The 21,004-nt window shown below is 42.2% G+C and overlaps 1 protein-coding gene across 5 annotated transcripts in view; it reads right to left on the bottom strand.

Annotated features, from left to right (window-relative positions):
• Window positions 1-20,506, bottom strand: part of LOC139557906 (membrane-associated guanylate kinase, WW and PDZ domain-containing protein 1-like) — a 170,713-nt gene extending 150,207 nt beyond the window's left edge. For all 5 annotated transcript variants that reach the window (XR_011671489.1, XM_071373235.1, XM_071373237.1 and 2 more), the window contains exon 1: window positions 20,077-20,506. The gene's annotated coding sequence lies outside the window, so the exon portion shown is untranslated. The remainder of the gene's footprint in view (window positions 1-20,076) is intronic.
• Between the last annotated feature and the right edge of the window lie 498 nt (window positions 20,507-21,004).

Below are 21,004 nucleotides of genomic sequence, written 5' to 3'. Positions count from 1 at the left end.
TGTGTGTGTGTGTGTGTGTGTGTGTGTGTGTGTGTGTGTGTGTGTGTGTGTGCGTGCGTGTGTGTGCATAGCAAACTAAGAGCTGGCTTGCAAGCTGATAGGTCTGCTATTAGAACCAGTAAAGGCCGCTTTATCGCTCTTGGGTAGCGGAATGACTTTGGCTTCCCTCCAGGCCTGAGGACAAACACCTTCCTCTAGGCTCAGATTAAAGATATGACAGATAGGAGTGGCCATAGAGTCAGCTACCATCCTCAGTAGCTTTCCATCTAAGTTGTCAATGCCAGGAGGTTTTGCCATTATTGATCGATAAACAAAAAATGTTCCACCTCTCCCACACTAACTTTACAAAATTCTAACATACAATGCTTTTCTTTCATTATTCTTTTTTTTTTGTCTGCATTTCCTGCCTAAATTTGCCCACTTTGCCAATGAAAAGTAATCATTAAAATAATTGGCAACATCAAATGGTTTTGTGATAAATAAGCCATCTGATTGGATGAAAGATGGAGTTGAATTTGTCTTTCTGCCCATCATTTCATTTAAATTCCTCCAAAGTTGTTTCCATTATTTTTTATATCATTAATTTTGGCTTCATAATACAGCTTCTTCTTCTTTTTGTTGAGTTCAGTCGCATCATTTCTCAATTTGCAGTAAGTCAGTCAGCCACTTCCTTTTGCCCCATCTCTTTCAACCATACAGTTTTTACAATTCCTCATCAATTCTTAACAGTTCTAACAGTCAGTTTCTTAACAGGTGCATGTTTATCAATAATTGGAAGAAGCAATTTCATAAATTCATTAAGTGCAGCGTCTGGATGCTTCTTATTAATCACATCAGACCAACAATTATTTTTTAACATCATCCACATCAGAGTCACAGCAAAATCTTTAGTATGATCTCTTATACACTATTTTAGGTCCAGCTGTTGTAACTTTGTCTTTCCTGGATAAAGCCACTACACTGTGATCACTGCATCCAATGGGGACGGATACAGCTTTAGAACAAAGATCTACAGTATTAGTAAAGATGTGATCAATACATGTGGATGATCTTGTTCCTAGTAGAAACCTCTGTTTACATCACATACACTATCAAGCATTTCATACACATGATCCAGATACAGACTGTTAGCACTCGGTGGCCTATAGCAACACGACAAAAGAAAAGGCTTTAGATGTACCAAGTGAACCTGCAACCACAACACTTCAATAACACTTGACATAAGATCTTCTCTAAGCATTACAGGGATATGGCTCTGAATATATACAGTAACACCTCCCCCATAAGAATTACAGGGATATGGCTCTGAATATATACAGCAACACCTCCCCCATAAGAATTACAGGGATATGGCTCTGAATATATACAGCAACACCTCCCCCATAAGCATTACAGGGATATGGCTCTGAATATATACAGTAACACCTCCCCCATAAGAATTACAGGGATATGGCTCTGAATATATACAGCAACACCTCCCCCATAAGAATTACAGGGATATGGCTCTGAATATATACAGCAACACCTCCCCCATAAGCATTACAGGGATATGGCTCTGAATATATACAGTAACACCTCCCCCATAAGAATTACAGGGATATGGCTCTGAATATATACAGCAACACCTCCCCCATAAGAATTACAGGGATGTGGCTCTGAATATATACAGTAACACCTCCCCATAAGCATTACAGGGATATGGCTCTGAATATATAGGTCCACAGATGACGCAATCGCAACCACACTGCACACTGCCCTAACCCATCTGGACAAGAGGAATACCCATGTGAGAATGCTGTTCATCGACTACAGCTCAGCATTTAACACCATAGTACCCTCCAAACTCGTCATCAAGCTCGAGACCCTGGGTCTCGACCCCGCCCTGTGCAACTGGGTCCTGGACTTCCTGACGGGCCGCCCCCAGGTGGTGAGGGTAGGTAACAACATCTCCACCCCGCTGATCCTCAACACTGGGGCCCCACAAGGGTGCGTTCTGAGCCCTCTCCTGTACTCCCTGTTCACCCACGACTGCGTGGCCATGCACGCCTCCAACTCAATCATCAAGTTTGCGGATGACACTACAGTGGTAGGCTTGATTACCAACAACGACGAGACGGCCTACAGGGAGGAGGTGAGGGCCCTCGGAGTGTGGTGTCAGGAAAATAACCTCACACTCAACGTCAACAAAACAAAGGAGATGATTGTGGACTTCAGGAAACAGCAGAGGGAGCACCCCCCTATCCACATCGACGGGTCAGTAGTGGAGAAGGTGGAAAGTTTTAAGTTCCTCGGTGTACACATCACGGACAAACTGAATTGGTCCACCCACACAGACAGCGTTGTGAAGATGGCGTAGCAGCGCCTCTTCAACCTCAGGAGGCTGAAGAAATTCGGCTTGTCACCAAAAGCACTCACAAACTTCTACAGATGCACAATCGAGAGCATCCTGTCGGGCTGTATCACCGCCTGGTACGGCAACTGCTCCGCCCACAACCGTAAGGCTCTCCAGAGGGTAGTGAGGTCTGCAGAACGCATCACCGGGGGCAAACTACCTGCCCTCCAGGACACCTACACCACCCGATGTCACAGGAAGGCCATAAAGATCATCAAGGACAACAACCACCCAAGCCACTGCCTGTTCACCCCGCTATCATCCAGAAGGCGAGGTCAGTACAGGTGCATCAAAGCAGGGACCGAGAGACTGAAAAACAGCTTCTATCTCAAGGCCATCAGACTGTTAAACAGCCACCACTAACATTTAGCGGCCGCTGCCAACATACTGACTCAACTCCAGCCACTTTAAAAATGGGAATTGATGGAAATTATGTAAAAATGTACCACTAGCCACTTTAAACAATGCCACTTAATATAATGTTTACATACCCTACATTACCCATCTCATATGTATATACTGTACTCTATATCATCTACTGCATCTTGCCATCTTTATGTAATACATGTACCACTAGCCACTTTAAACTATGCCACTTTATGTTTACATACCCTACAGTACTCATCTCATATGTATATACCGTACTCTATACCATCTACTGCATCTTGCCATGCCGTTCTGTACCACCACTCATTCATATATCTTTATGTACATATTCTTTATCCCTTTACACTTGTGTGTGTGTATAAGGTAGTAGTTGTGGAATTGTTAGGTTAGATTACTTGTTGGTTATTACTGCATTGTCGGAACTAGAAGCACAAGCATTTCGCTACACTCGCATTAACATCTGCTAACCATGTGTATGTGACTAATAAAATTTGATTTGATTTGATTTGATTTGATACATAGCTAGCTAGGCTAGGTGCTATGCTAAGCAGCTCCTCAGGCCCTTTATAGCCAGCTAGTAGCTAGGCTAGGTGCTATGCTAAGCAGCTCCTCAGGCCCTTGATAGCCAGCTAGTAGCTAGGCTAGGTGCTATGCTAAGCAGCTCCTCAGGCCCTTGATAGCCAGCTAATAGCTAGGCTAGGTGCTATGCTAAGCAGCTCCTCAGGCCCTTGATAGCCAGCTAGTAGCTAGGCTAGGTGCTATGCTAAGCAGCTCCTCAGGCCCTTGATAGCCAGCTAGTAGCTAGGCTAGGTGCTATGCTAAGCAGCTCCTCAGAACCTTGGTAGGCAGGATCCCTAGACAGATAGTAGCAGTCCCAGCAACAGATGCCAACCACGTTGCGGGATCCAAACTCAAATGGTAGGTAGTAACCAAAAATGTTCCGCATTCCGCGTTCAACAGGATAGTAGGGAAACACAGGAGAGACCTGCTTGTCGGAGAGGTAACTTCTTATGGCTGGGGGGAAGTATTGAGTAGCTTGGATGAATAAGGTGCCCAGAGTAAATTGCCTGCTACTCAGACCCAGAAGCTAAGATATGCATATTATTAGTAGATTTGGATAGAAAACACTCTGGCGTTTCTAAAACTGTTTGAATGATGTCTGTGAGTATAACAGAACTCATATGGCAGGCAAGAACCTGAGAAGAAATCCAACCAGGAAGTGGGAAATCTGAGGTTTGTAGGTTTGCCTATCCAATATACAGTGTCTATGGGGTCGTATTGCACTTCCTAAGGCTTCCACTAGATGTCACCAGTCTTTAGAACCTTGTTTGATGCTTCTACTGAGTCAGGGGTCTGGCAGAGTGCCACGAGCTCACTCAGGCGCACCCCCGTGAGAGTTAGCTGCGTTCCTTTTCATTTCTAAAGACAAAGGAATCCTCCGGTTGAAACATTATTGAAGATTTATGTTAAAAACATCCTAAAGATTGATTCTATACATCGTTTGACATGTTTCTACGAACTGTAATGGAATTTTTTGACTTTTCGTCTGGCCTGCGCGTCATTAATTTGGATTTTGGAACTAAACGTGTGAACAAAAAGGAGGTATTTGGACATAAATTATGGACTTTATCGAACAAAACAAGAATGTATTGTGGAACTGGGATTCCTGGGAGTGCATTCTGATGAAGATCATCAAAGGTAAGTGAATATTTATAATGCTATTTCTGACTTCTGTTGACTCCACAACATGATGGGTACCTGTATGGCTTGTTTTTGTGTCTGAGCGCCGTACTCAGATTATTGCATGGGGTGCTTTTTCCGTAAAGTTCTTTTGAAATCGGACACAGCGGTTGCATTAGGTAGAAGTTTATCTAAAGTTCCATGTCAAACACTTGTATCTTTTATCAATGTTTATTATGAGTATTTCTGTAAATTGATGTGGCTCTCTGCAAAATCACCGGATGTTTTGGAGGCAAAACATTACTGAACATAACGCGGCAATGTAAACTGAGATTTTTGGATATAAATATGAACTTTATCGTACAAAACATACATGTATTGTGTAACATGATGTCCTATGAGTGTCATCTGATGAAGATCATCAAAGGTTAGTGATTAGTTTTATCTCTATTTCTGCTTTTTGTGACTCCTCTCTTTGGCTGGGAAAATGGCTGTGTTTTTCTGTGACTAGGTACTGACTTAACATAATCAGATGGTGTGCTTTCGTCCTAAAGCCTTTTTGAAATCGGACACTGTGGTGGGATTAACAACAAGTTTATCTTTAAAATTGTGTAAAATAATGGTGTAAAATACTTGTGTGTTTGAGTAATTTTAATTATGAGATTTCTGTTGTTTGAATTTGGCGCCCTGCACTTTCACTGGCTGTTGTCAAGTCGATCCCGTTAACGGGATCTCAGCCGTAAGAAGTTTTAAGGTAGAACCAGTATAAAACAGGAGAGAGCTGCTCGTCAGAGAGGTACGGTAGAACCAGTATAAAACAGGAGAGAGCTGCTCGTCAGAGAGGTACGGTAGAACCAGTATAAAACAGGAGAGAGCTGCTCGTCAGAGAGGTAAGGTAGAACCAGTATCAAACAGGAGAGAGCTGCTCGTCAGAGAGGTACGGTAGAACCAGTATAAAACAGGAGAGCTCGTCAGAGAGGTAAGGTAGAACCAGTATAAAACAGGAGAGAGCTGCTCGTCAGAGAGGTAAGGTAGAACCAGTATAAAACAGGAGAGAGCTGCTCCTCAGAGAGGTAAGGTAGAACCAGTATAAAACAGGAGAGAGCTGCTCGTCAGAGAGGTAAGGTAGAACCAGTATAAAACAGGAGAGAGCTGCTCGTCAGAGAGGTAAGGTAGAACCAGTATAAAACAGGAGAGAGCTGCTCGTCAGAGAGGTACGGTAGAACCAGTATCAAACAGGAGAGAGCTGCTCGTCAGAGAGGTAAGGTAGAACCAGTATAAAACAGGAGAGAGCTGCTCGTCAGAGAGGTAAGGTAGAACCAGTATAAAACAGGAGAGAGCTGCTCCTCAGAGAGGTAAGGTAGAACCAGTATAAAACAGGAGAGAGCTGCTCGTCAGAGAGGTAAGGTAGAACCAGTATAAAACAGGAGAGAGCTGCTCCTCAGAGAGGTAAGGTAGAACCAGTATAAAACAGGAGAGAGCTGCTCGTCAGAGAGGTACGGTAGAACCAGTATAAAACAGGAGAGAGCTGCTCGTCAGAGAGGTAAGGTAGAACCAGTATAAAACAGGAGAGAGCTGGTCCTCAGAGAGGTAAGGTAGAACCAGTATAAAACAGGAGAGAGCTGCTCGTCAGAGAGGTACGGTAGAACCAGTATAAAACAGGAGAGAGCTGCTCGTCAGAGAGGTAAGGTAGAACCAGTATAAAACAGGAGAGAGCTGCTCGTCAGAGAGGTAAGGTAGAACCAGTATCAAACAGGAGAGAGCTGCTCCTCAGAGAGGTAAGGTAGAACCAGTATAAAACAGGAGAGAGCTGCTCGTCAGAGAGGTACGGTAGAACCAGTATCAAACAGGAGAGAGCTGCTCGTCAGAGAGGTAAGGTAGAACCAGTATAAAACAGGAGAGAGCTGCTCGTCAGAGAGGTACGGTAGAACCAGTATAAAACAGGAGAGAGCTGCTCGTCAGAGAGGTAAGGTAGAACCAGTATAAAACAGGAGAGAGCTGCTCGTCAGAGAGGTAAGGTAGAACCAGTATAAAACAGGAGAGAGAGCTGCTCGTCAGAGAGGTACGGTAGAACCAGTATAAAACAGTAGAGAGCTGCTCGTCAGAGAGGTAAGGTAGAACCAGTATAAAACAGGAGAGAGCTGCTCGTCAGAGAGGTAAGGTAGAACCAGTATAAAACAGGAGAGAGCTGCTCGTCAGAGAGGTAAGGTAGAACCAGTATAAAACAGGAGAGAGCTGCTCGTCAGAGAGATACGGTAGAACCAGTATAAAACAGGAGAGAGCTGCTCGTCAGAGAGGTAAGGTAGAACCAGTATAAAACAGGAGAGAGCTGCTCCTCAGAGAGGTACGGTAGAACCAGTATAAAACAAGAGAGAGCTGCTCGTCAGAGAGGTACGGTAGAACCAGTATAAAACAGGAAAGAGCTGCTCGTCAGAGAGGTAAGGTAGAACCAGTATAAAACAGGAGAGAGCTGCTCCTCAGAGAGGTACGGTAGAACCAGTATAAAACAAGAGAGAGCTGCTCGTCAGAGAGGTAAGGTAGAACCAGTATAAAACAGGAGAGAGCTGCTCGTCAGAGAGGTAAGGTAGAACCAGTATCAAACAGGAGAGAGCTGCTCGTCAGAGAGGTAAGGTAGAACCAGTATAAAACAGGAGAGAGCTGCTCCTCAGAGAGGTAAGGTAGAACCAGTATGAAACAGGAGAGAGCTGCTCGTCAGAGAGGTAAGGTAGAACCAGTATAAAGCAGGAGAGAGCTGCTCGTCAGAGAGGTAAGGTAGAACCAGTATAAAACAGGAGAGAGCTGCTCGTCAGAGAGGTAAGGTAGAACCAGTATAAAACAGGAGAGAGCTGCTCGTCAGAGAGGTAAGGTAGAACCAGTATAAAACAGGAGAGAGCTGCTCGTCAGAGAGGTAAGGTAGAACCAGTATAAAACAGGAGAGAGCTGCTCGTCAGAGAGGTACGGTAGAACCAGTATAAAACAGGAGAGAGCTGCTCGTCAGAGAGGTACGGTAGAACCAGTATCAAACAGGAGAGAGCTGCTCGTCAGAGAGGTAAGGTAGAACCAGTATAAAACAGGAGAGAGCTGCTCCTCAGAGAGGTAAGGTAGAACCAGTATAAAACAGGAGAGAGCTGCTCGTCAGAGAGGTAAGGTAGAACCAGTATAAAACAGGAGAGAGCTGCTCCTCAGAGAGGTAAGGTAGAACCAGTATAAAACAGGAGAGAGCTGCTCGTCAGAGAGGTACGGTAGAACCAGTATAAAACAGGAGAGAGCTGCTCGTCAGAGAGGTAAGGTAGAACCAGTATAAAACAAGAGAGAGCTGCTCGTCAGAGAGGTACGGTAGAACCAGTATAAAACAGGAGAGAGCTGCTCGTCAGAGAGGTAAGGTAGAACCAGTATAAAACAGGAGAGAGCTGCTCCTCAGAGAGGTAAGGTAGAACCAGTATAAAACAGGAGAGAGCTGCTCGTCAGAGAGGTACGGTAGAACCAGTATAAAACAGGAGAGAGCTGCTCGTCAGAGAGGTAAGGTAGAACCAGTATAAAACAGGAGAGAGCTGCTCGTCAGAGAGGTAAGGTAGAACCAGTATCAAACAGGAGAGAGCTGCTCCTCAGAGAGGTAAGGTAGAACCAGTATAAAACAGGAGAGAGCTGCTCGTCAGAGAGGTACGGTAGAACCAGTATCAAACAGGAGAGAGCTACTCGTCAGAGAGGTAAGGTAGAACCAGTATAAAACAGGAGAGAGCTGCTCGTCAGAGAGGTACGGTAGAACCAGTATAAAACAGGAGAGAGCTGCTCGTCAGAGAGGTAAGGTAGAACCAGTATAAAACAGGAGAGAGCTGCTCGTCAGAGAGGTAAGGTAGAACCAGTATAAAACAGGAGAGAGCTGCTCGTCAGAGAGGTAAGGTAGAACCAGTATAAAACAGGAGAGAGCTGCTCGTCAGAGAGGTACGGTAGAACCAGTATAAAACAGGAGAGAGCTGCTCGTCAGAGAGGTAAGGTAGAACCAGTATAAAACAGGAGAGAGCTGCTCCTCAGAGAGGTACGGTAGAACCAGTATAAAACAAGAGAGAGCTGCTCGTCAGAGAGGTAAGGTAGAACCAGTATAAAACAGGAGAGAGCTGCTCGTCAGAGAGGTAAGGTAGAACCAGTATCAAACAGGAGAGAGCTGCTCGTCAGAGAGGTAAGGTAGAACCAGTATAAAACAGGAGAGAGCTGCTCCTCAGAGAGGTAAGGTAGAACCAGTATAAAACAGGAGAGAGCTGCTCCTCAGAGAGGTAAGGTAGAACCAGTATAAAACAGGAGAGAGCTGCTCGTCAGAGAGGTACGGTAGAACCAGTATCAAACAGGAGAGAGCTGCTCGTCAGAGAGGTAAGGTAGAACCAGTATAAAACAGGAGAGAGCTGCTCGTCAGAGAGGTACGGTAGAACCAGTATAAAACAGGAGAGAGCTGCTCGTCAGAGAGGTAAGGTAGAACCAGTATAAAACAGGAGAGAGCTGCTCGTCAGAGAGGTACGGTAGAACCAGTATCAAACAGGAGAGAGCTGCTCGTCAGAGAGGTAAGGTAGAACCAGTATAAAACAGGAGAGAGCTGCTCGTCAGAGAGGTACGGTAGAACCAGTATAAAACAGGAGAGAGCTGCTCGTCAGAGAGGTAAGGTAGAACCAGTATAAAACAGGAGAGAGCTGCTCGTCAGAGAGGTAAGGTAGAACCAGTATAAAACAGGAGAGAGCTGCTCGTCAGAGAGGTAAGGTAGAACCAGTATAAAACAGGAGAGAGCTGCTCGTCAGAGAGATACGGTAGAACCAGTATAAAACAGGAGAGAGCTGCTCGTCAGAGAGGTAAGGTAGAACCAGTATAAAACAGGAGAGAGCTGCTCCTCAGAGAGGTACGGTAGAACCAGTATAAAACAAGAGAGAGCTGCTCGTCAGAGAGGTACGGTAGAACCAGTATAAAACAGGAAAGAGCTGCTCGTCAGAGAGGTAAGGTAGAACCAGTATAAAACAGGAGAGAGCTGCTCCTCAGAGAGGTACGGTAGAACCAGTATAAAACAAGAGAGAGCTGCTCGTCAGAGAGGTAAGGTAGAACCAGTATAAAACAGGAGAGAGCTGCTCGTCAGAGAGGTAAGGTAGAACCAGTATCAAACAGGAGAGAGCTGCTCGTCAGAGAGGTAAGGTAGAACCAGTATAAAACAGGAGAGAGCTGCTCCTCAGAGAGGTAAGGTAGAACCAGTATGAAACAGGAGAGAGCTGCTCGTCAGAGAGGTAAGGTAGAACCAGTATAAAGCAGGAGAGAGCTGCTCGTCAGAGAGGTAAGGTAGAACCAGTATAAAACAGGAGAGAGCTGCTCCTCAGAGAGGTAAGGTAGAACCAGTATAAAACAGGAGAGAGCTGCTCGTCAGAGAGGTAAGGTAGAACCAGTATAAAACAGGAGAGAGCTGCTCGTCAGAGAGGTAAGGTAGAACCAGTATAAAACAGGAGAGAGCTGCTCGTCAGAGAGGTAAGGTAGAACCAGTATAAAACAGGAGAGAGCTGCTCGTCAGAGAGGTAAGGTAGAACCAGTATAAAACAGGAGAGAGCTGCTCGTCAGAGAGGTACGGTAGAACCAGTATAAAACAGGAGAGAGCTGCTCGTCAGAGAGGTAAGGTAGAACCAGTATAAAACAGGAGAGAGCTGCTCCTCAGAGAGGTACGGTAGAACCAGTATAAACAGGAGAGAGCTGCTCGTCAGAGAGGTAAGGTAGAACCAGTTTAAAACAGGAGAGAGCTGCTCGTCAGAGAGGTAAGGTAGAACCAGTATAAAACAGGAGAGAGCTGCTCGTCAGAGAGGTAAGGTAGAACCAGTATAAAACAGGAGAGAGCTGCTCGTCAGAGAGGTAAGGTAGAACCAGTATCAAACAGGAGAGAGCTGCTCGTCAGAGAGGTAAGGTAGAACCAGTATAAAACAGGAGAGAGCTGCTCCTCAGAGAGGTAAGGTAGAACCAGTATAAAACAGGAGAGAGCTGCTCGTCAGAGAGGTAAGGTAGAACCAGTATAAAACAGGAGAGAGCTGCTCGTCAGAGAGGTACGGTAGAACCAGTATAAAACAGGAGAGAGCTGCTCGTCAGAGAGGTAAGGTAGAACCAGTATAAAACAGGAGAGAGCTGCTCGTCAGAGAGGTAAGGTAGAACCAGTATAAAACAGGAGAGAGCTGCTCGTCAGAGAGGTAAGGTAGAACCAGTATAAAACAGGAGAGAGCTGCTCGTCAGAGAGATACGGTAGAACCAGTATAAAACAGGAGAGAGCTGCTCGTCAGAGAGGTAAGGTAGAACCAGTATAAAACAGGAGAGAGCTGCTCCTCAGAGAGGTACGGTAGAACCAGTATAAAACAAGAGAGAGCTGCTCGTCAGAGAGGTACGGTAGAACCAGTATAAAACAGGAGAGAGCTGCTCGTCAGAGAGGTACGGTAGAACCAGTATAAAACAGGAGAGAGCTGCTCGTCAGAGAGGTAAGGTAGAACCAGTATAAAACAGGAGAGAGCTGCTCCTCAGAGAGGTACGGTAGAACCAGTATAAAACAAGAGAGAGCTGCTCGTCAGAGAGGTAAGGTAGAACCAGTATAAAACAGGAGAGAGCTGCTCGTCAGAGAGGTAAGGTAGAACCAGTATCAAACAGGAGAGAGCTGCTCGTCAGAGAGGTAAGGTAGAACCAGTATAAAACAGGAGAGAGCTGCTCCTCAGAGAGGTAAGGTAGAACCAGTATGAAACAGGAGAGAGCTGCTCGTCAGAGAGGTAAGGTAGAACCAGTATAAAGCAGGAGAGAGCTGCTCGTCAGAGAGGTAAGGTAGAACCAGTATAAAACAGGAGAGAGCTGCTCGTCAGAGAGGTAAGGTAGAACCAGTATAAAACAGGAGAGAGCTGCTCGTCAGAGAGGTAAGGTAGAACCAGTATAAAACAGGAGAGAGCTGCTCGTCAGAGAGGTACGGTAGAACCAGTATAAAACAGGAGAGAGCTGCTCGTCAGAGAGGTAAGGTAGAACCAGTATAAAACAGGAGAGAGCTGCTCCTCAGAGAGGTACGGTAGAACCAGTATAAACAGGAGAGAGCTGCTCGTCAGAGAGGTAAGGTAGAACCAGTTTAAAACAGGAGAGAGCTGCTCGTCAGAGAGGTAAGGTAGAACCAGTATAAAACAGGAGAGAGCTGCTCGTCAGAGAGGTAAGGTAGAACCAGTATAAAACAGGAGAGAGCTGCTCCTCAGAGAGGTACGGTAGAACCAGTATAAAACAGGAGAGAGCTGCTCGTCAGAGAGGTAAGGTAGAACCAGTATAAAACAGGAGAGAGCTGCTCGTCAGAGAGGTAAGGTAGAACCAGTATAAAACAGGAGAGAGCTGCTCGTCAGAGAGGTAAGGTAGAACCAGTATAAAACAGGAGAGAGCTGCTCCTCAGAGAGGTAAGGTAGAACCAGTATAAAACAGGAGAGAGCTGCTCCTCAGAGAGGTAAGGTAGAACCAGTATAAAACAGGAGAGAGCTGCTCCTCAGAGAGGTAAGGTAGAACCAGTATAAAACAGGAGAGAGCTGCTCGTCAGAGAGGTAAGGTAGAACCAGTATAAAACAGGAGAGAGCTGCTCGTCAGAGAGGTACGGTAGAACCAGTATAAAACAGGAGAGAGCTGCTCGTCAGAGAGGTACGGTAGAACCAGTATAAAACAGGAGAGAGCTGCTCGTCAGAGAGGTACGGTAGAACCAGTATAAAACAGGAGAGAGCTGCTCGTCAGAGAGGTAAGGTAGAACCAGTATAAAACAGGAGAGAGCTGCTCCTCAGAGAGGTACGGTAGAACCGGTACAGGGACGGTTCTGAAGGAGAGAAATAAGAAAAGAGAAAGTATGGAGGAGTGCAGGTCAGGTAACGCAGAGTATAGGTGCTGAAGAAGATAACAGATAGAAGGGAAGGGACAGAAAACATGGATGGAGGAGTGCAGCTAAATGCTGACTGCGTAACCATGGATAATGAAGGATGACCCTCCAGTGCCCTCGCGTCTGATTGGTCATCACAGTGTCATCACAGTGTCATATACTGCTATACGGAACCTCAAGATACATAGACCAGTCATCCAGATTCATTAGTAAATACCTCTGATATCGTTGACAAATCGTCTGTTGAAGTCCAGGAAAACGGGAGCTTAAGGAAAACACTCGATTGCAAATGATGCATAATTTGTCTACCAATCTGCAATAGGGACTGACTGTAGGTAACACCATATGGTAGACCTACAGTAAGTGTCCATAGTTACGGCTCAGGTACTACCCATTGGTTGGTATGGTGATAAACTCCAAGGTAACAATATATTCCAAACGATGTGTCATTGTGTACAATTCCCCCCAAAATTATTGTAAGGCCCCAAAAATAGATTCATCAATTATGGTTAAATGGTTTAATGGTTTAATGGTTAAAAACATTGACTGTGTCAGGTTCAAACACCAGCAGAATCATACTATACACATTTTGTGTCACGGTTTTCTTCCATAGGTGAAGGAGAGGACCAAAATGCAGCGCGGCTAGTGTTCAACATGTTTAATTAGACGAATAAACGGTAACACTAATACAAGTAACAAAATAACAAATGTGAAAACCGAGACAGCCCTATCTGGTGCAGACAAAACACAGAGACAGGAAACAATCACCCACAAAATCCCAACACAAAACAAGCCTCCTATATATGATTCTCAATCAGGGACAACGATTGACAGCTGCCTCTGATTGAGAACCATATTAGGCTGGACATAGAAACAGACAAACTAGACACACAACATAGAATTCCCACCCAGCTCACGTCTTGACCAACACTAAACAAGCAAAACACATAAGAACTCTGGTCAGGACGTTACATTTTGAGGATAACTAATGCAGGGTAGATTACCTATGAATAATGATTACTCACTACAGTCACTTCTCTCCTCTGATATAACCTTACAGAATCAACAATTTCACTGTTGCAATGTTGGGTACAAATTAACTAGGAGATCACACCTTCCAAATGACTTTTACATCTCCCCCTCTCTCTCTCTTTGTCCTCCCTCTCTCTGTCTCGTTCTCTCTCTCTCTCTCTCTCTCTCCTCTTTCTTTTCTCTCTTCTCTCTCTTCTCTCTCTTCTCTCTCTCTCTCTCTCTCTCTCTCTCTCTCTCTCTCTCTCTCTCTCTCTCTCTCTCTCTCTCTCTCTCTTCTCGTTGTCCTCTCTCTCTCTCTCTCTTTGTCCTCTCTCTCTCTCTCTCTCTCTTTGTCATCTCTCTCTCTCTCTCTCTCTCTCTTTGTCTCTCTCTCTCTCTCTCTCTCTCTCTCTCTCTCTCTCTCTCTCTCTCTCTCTCTCTCTCTCTCTCTCTTTGTCCTCTCTCACGCTCTCCCTCTTTCTCTCCCTCTCTCTCTCTCTCTCTCTCTCTCTCTCTCTCTCTCTCTCGCTCTCTCGTTCTCTCTCGCTCTCTCTCTCTGTCTCTTTCTCTCACTCTATCACTCATTGACTCACTCAGACACACACACAAAGACACACACACAGACACAAACAAACACACACACACACACACACACACACACACACACACACACACACACACACACACACACACACACACACACACACACACACACACACACACACACACACACACACACACACACACACACACACACACACAAACACAAACACACACACACTCTCTCTCCTGCACACAAATGCGCTTGGACACACATACATACAGTGCATGCATAGAGCACATTTGCAGATATTTGTAAGAAAAAGTGATAGCTGAGCCTGTTCCAGACATTTAGCATGTAGCTTAATGCTCATACATCTATACTGCTATACTAATCTATACTACGACACTGATACACTGGTATACTGCTATACTAGTCTATACTACCATACCACCATACGATATACTGCTATACTACCATACAATATACCGATATACTAATATATACTACCATACTACCATACGATATACTGCTATACTACTATACAATATACTGCTATACTAATCTATACTACTCTACTGATATACTGATATAATGCTATACGAATCTATACTACTACACTGGTACACTGATATACTGCTATACTAATCTATACTACTACACTGATACTGAAATACTGATATACTGCTATACCGATATACTGATATATTGCTATACTAATCTATACTACTACACTGGTACACAGATATACTACTATACTAAGTTATACTACTGTACTGATATACTGATATACTGCTAAACTAAGCTATACTACTACACTGATACACTACTATACTAATCTATACTACTATACTGATATACTGCTAAACTAAGCTATACTACTACACTGATACACTGATATGCTGATATACTGCTAAACTAATCTATACTGCTCTACTGATATACTGATATACTAATCTATACTACTACACTGATATACTGATATACTGCTCTACTGATATACTAATCTATACTGATATACTGCTATACTAATCTATACTGATATACTGATATACTGATATACTAATCTATACTACTATACTGATATACTGATCTACTGCTATACTACTATACCGATATACTGATATACTAATCTATACTACTCTACTGATATACTGATATACTGATATACTAATCTACACTACTATACCGATATACTGATCTACTGCTATACTAATCTATACTACCATACCGATATACTGATATACTGCTATACTAATATATAATACTATATCGATATACTGATATACTGCTAAACTAATCTATACTGATATACTGATATATACTGTCATACCGATATACTGATATACTGCTATACTGATCTATACTACTGTACTGATATATTGCTATAATAATCTATACTACTACACGGAAATACTGATATACTGCTAAACCAATCTATACTGATATACTGATATATACTGTCATAATCTATACTACTATGCCGATATACTGATATACTACTATAATAATACTACTATATAATCTATACTACTATACTGATCTATACTACAATACTGATATACTGATCTATACTACTATGCAGGTATACTGATATACTGCTGTACTGACCTATACTGCTCTACTACTACACTGTTATACTGCTATACCGATCTACACTACTGTACTGATATACGGATATGATGCTATACTAATCAATACTACTAAACTGATATACTGCTATACTGATCTATACTACAATACCGGTATACTGTTATACTACTATACTTATCTAAACAACTACACTGTAAAACAGATCTATACTCCAATACCGCTATACTGATCTATACTAATATACTACTACACCGGTATGTTGTTATACCAATCTATACCGCTATACTTCTATATCGCTACACTACTGTACCGCTATACAATGATGCACTAATATGCTGCTATACTACTATACCACTATACCAATGTAGTGGTATAGTTCTATACTGCTAAACTGATGTATACAATTATACTACTATACAGATCTATGCCACCATACGGATCTATACTACTATACCGATATACTAATCTATACCACTATACTGATATAATGATATACTGACATATCCTGCTATACTGCTATACTAATCAATACTACTATACTGATATACCACGACACTAATCTATAATGTTATACCGATATACTAATATAAACTAGTATGCTGGTATACGGCTACACTAATCTATACTACTATACTGTTATCCTGCTATACCGCTATACTGAGTTGTACTACTACACAGCTATACTACTATACTACTATACGGATCTATACAGATATATTAATCAATACTACTATACTGCTATACTGATATATACTACTGTACTGTTATACTGTTAAACTCTTTTACCGATCTATACTGCTATACTGCTACATTGTTATAGCGATATATGCCACTACACTACTATACTGTGATACTGATCTATACTACCATACTACTATACTAATACACTGTTATACTGTCAAACCCATCTATACCACTATACTACTACACTGTTCAACTGTTATAAAAAATCTATACTACTATGCTGCTATATCGCTATAATACTATACCACTATACAACGATACCACTATAACACTATACTAATATGCTGCTATACTACTATACTACTGTACTGTTATACTGCTATATTACTATACCGCTATAATGATATAATGTTATACTGAACTATGCTGCTATACTGCTATACTGCGATACTACTATACTACAACACTACTGTACAGCATACTACTATCCCGCTATACTGCTATGCTGCACTATAATACTGCACTAATATGCTACTATACTGCCATACTGCTGTACGGATATACCGCTTTACTGATATACTACTATACCGCTATACTGCTATTCTGCTACACTACTGTGCCGATATACTATTATTCTGCTATACTGATATACTACTATACAACTATACTACTGTGCTGATAAACTGCACTCTTATACTGAACTATGCTGATATTCTGCTATACTGAACTATGCTGATATACTGCTATACTGAACTATGCTGATATACTGCTATACTGAACTATGCTGATATTCTGCTATACTGAACTATTCTGATATACTGCTATACTGAACTATGCTGATATACTGCTATACTGAACTATGCTGATATACTGCTATACTGAACTATGCTGATATGCTGCTATAATGTTGTACTGCTGTACTGCGATACTACTATACCACTACACTACACACTACTATACTGCTATACTACACTGCTGCTACACTGTTATACCGTACTATACCGCTATACTGCACTATACTGCTATACCACTATTATACTATACCACTACGCCGATATACTACTATACTACTATACTATTATGCTGATGTACTACTATACTGCTATCTGCTTTACTAATATGCCGATATGCTACTATACTACTATACCGCTGTACTGCTAGACTACTATACTACTATGCCACTATACTACTATACTACTATGCTGATATAGTACTATACTGCTATCTGCTTTACTACTATGCTGATATGCTACTATACTGCCATAATACTATGCTGCACTATACTGCTATACGGAACGATGTTGCTATACTGATATAATGCTGTGCTGCTATACTCTGATACCACCATACGACTATACCACATACTACTATGCTGCTATACTTCAATACTACTATCCTGCTATACTACTATACTGCTATACTACTATACCACTATACTACTATACCACTATACCGCTATACTTCAATACTGCTATCCAGCTATACTACTATACTGCATACTGCTATACCACTATACTACTATACCACCATACTGCTATACCGCACTACTACTATACTGCTATACCACTACTTCTATACAACTACACTACTATACTACAACACCACATCACTACTATACTGCTATACTACTATACTACTGCGCTACTATACTGCTATAATGCTGTGCTGCTATAATGTGATACCACCATACGACTATACAGCATACTACTACACCACTATACTGCTATACCGCTACGCTACTATACCACTATACTACCATACTGCTATACCGCTATGCTACTATACTACTATACCGCTATGCTGATGTACTACTATACTACTATGCCGATGTACCACTATACTACTATGCATACTATACTGCTATACTACTGTACTGCTGTGCTGCCATACTGTTATACTGCTATGTTGCTATACTACTATACCGCTATACTACTATACCGCTATACTACTATACCGCTATACTACTATACCGCTATACTACTATACCGCTATACTACTATACCGCTATACTACTATACAACTATACTACTACACTACTATACTACTATACTGCCATACCGATATACCGCTGTGCTACTATACTACTATGCCGATATACCGCTATACTACCCAACTACTATGCTGCTATATTGCTATACTACTATATTGCTATACCACTATATTGCTATACTACTATATTGCTATACTACTATACTACTATTCTACTATAACGCTATACTGATGTACTACTATACTACTATTCTACTATACCGCTATACTGATGTACTACTATGCCGATGTACCACTATACTACTATACTACCATACTGCTATACCGCTATGCTACTATACTACTATACTACTATACTGCTATACCGCTATACTGCTGTACTACTATACTACTATGCCGATGTACCACTATACTACTATGCATACTATACTGCTATACTACTGTACTGCTGTGCTGCCATACTGTTATACTACTATACCGCTATACTACTATACTACTATACCGCTATACTACTATACTACTATACCGCTATACTACTATACTACTATACTACTATACTACCATACTGCTATACCGCTGTGCTACTATACTACTATGGCGATATACCACATTACTACTATACCGATATACCGCTGTGCTACTATACTACTATGCTGATATACTACCATGCTGCTATATTGCTATACTACTATATTTCTAAACTACTATATTGCTATACTACTATATTGCTATACTACTATATTGCTATACTGCCATGCTGCTATATTGCTATACTACTATATTGCTATACTACTATATTGCTATACTACTATATTGCTATACTACTATATTGCTATACTGCCATGCTGCTATATTGCTATACTACTATATTGTTATACTATATTGCTATACTACTATATTGCTATACTACTATATTGCTATACTACTATATTGCTATACTGCCATGCTGCTATACTGCTATATTGCTATACTACTATATTGTTATACTATATTGCTATACTACTATATTGCTATACTACTATATTGCTATACTACTATATTGCTATACTACTAAATTGCTATACTGCTATATTGCTATACTACTATATTGCTATACTACTATATTGCTATACTACTATATTGCTATGTCACTATACTGTCATACTATTATTCCACTATGCTGCTATACTGCACCATACTACTATACCGATATGTTACTATACTACTATACTACTATGCTGCTATACTGCTATACTGCTATACTGCTATGCCGATATGCTGCTATACTACTATGTTACTATACTACTATGCTACTATGCTACATACCACTATACTACTATGCTGCTATACTACTATGCTGCTATACTACTATACTGCTATACTACTATGCTGCTATACTATACTATACTACTATAGGCCTGCTGCAGTTCATCCACGATCAAAGGCCTTTGGACAAAATAGACAAACAATAGTACTATGCCCACATATGCTGCTGCTGCAGGCAATTGCAACGCGGAGTTATGTTGAAAGGGGTATCAATAATTGTTAATAACTGCTTGGTAATCCCTGGCCAGATGTGTTGAAGGCACCAGACGGTTCAATTGGATAGCCTGCTGAGGAGCTAGTGGCATAGGGGAGAGTTTATCAGCAGAGAGCATAAGGGACCCATTGTACATCTATAAGGGTAAAGGCACTAGTCAACGGCAAGGTCTGATCGGCGGAGCATATGCAGCGTATTGGAGCACAATAGCCGATGACATAAATGAACCGCATATTAGTCTAACCTCCTTGCTCGCTTCGTTATGACAGCATGTTCTGAATACAGCGTATTGTTGAATACATGGTGAAAAATTGGAACTCAGCACATTGGCAATTAGACAAAACAGCCTTAAAACAAAAAACGTTGCAAAAAAATGCTAATTTGCTTCAACGGCATACCTTCATAATTCCAGCCTTGTTCCGCCGCGATGTTTTTCCTCGTAGCAGCTAACGCCAGCAATATAATGAATATATATAGTCCAGTCTTATTTATTAGTCCCTTGGTGTACCGCGTACTGCTGCCTGACTAGTCACCGCAGGCTGTGCTCTATGACATTAGATAGGTAAAATCCATTGCACTGCGCAGGCAGATAGACAATGAATATAGCTGGTTAAGATTTGAAAGAAAAGAGTGGGTCCGCGCCGCGGTAGGGGCGGCGGTGAAAACGTCTCTACGGCTGCGGCTGACTTTCCGACGCGGTAGCCATGCCCGCGGGCGATATTAGGCTAATGGCACCAGTAGAACACACATCAGAATTACAGCGCATTCACTCGTTTTACTCCCTCTGTCCCCATAGGCGAAGGCAATACGGAGACGGTGATAAGAGGAACGAACGGGGAGTGGAGAGAGAGAGAGAGAGAGAGAGAGAGAGAGAGAGAGAGAGCAGATCGAGCAAGTAGGGGAGGGAACATAGAGTGAAAAGAAAGAGAAGGGTCCCTTCAATCGGTGAGGATTGGATAGTGTGCTATGCTATGGCGACCTGTATCGGTGTGTTCTGATCATTGTATATCTAGAAATGCAGTACCTTACTGTGTTCATCTCATTATGAATGACACTAGTGTTTTTCGAAATGACAGGGAAGGCAGGTGCTATAGAGGTTTTCTACTGCAAAAGGTAAAACCCACATCTCTCTGATCAGGTCATGATAACTCTGGTCTGTCATGTGGTTGTATCTATAGTAGCCTGTACTCCTGAATGAGTTGAGGAAACTCTGGAAGTAGACTTTAAAACTCTTCTTACAATCTATCTTGGGTAGTCTCATAACGTCCCCTATCTTGGGTAGTCTCATAACGTCCCCTATCTTGGGTAGTCTCATAGTGTCCCCTA

This window comes from Salvelinus alpinus, chromosome 28 (assembly GCF_045679555.1).
Source record: "Salvelinus alpinus chromosome 28, SLU_Salpinus.1, whole genome shotgun sequence".
NCBI classification, from domain to species: Eukaryota; Metazoa; Chordata; class Actinopteri; order Salmoniformes; family Salmonidae; genus Salvelinus; species Salvelinus alpinus.
This window is presented reverse-complemented; position numbering and strand designations above follow the sequence as displayed.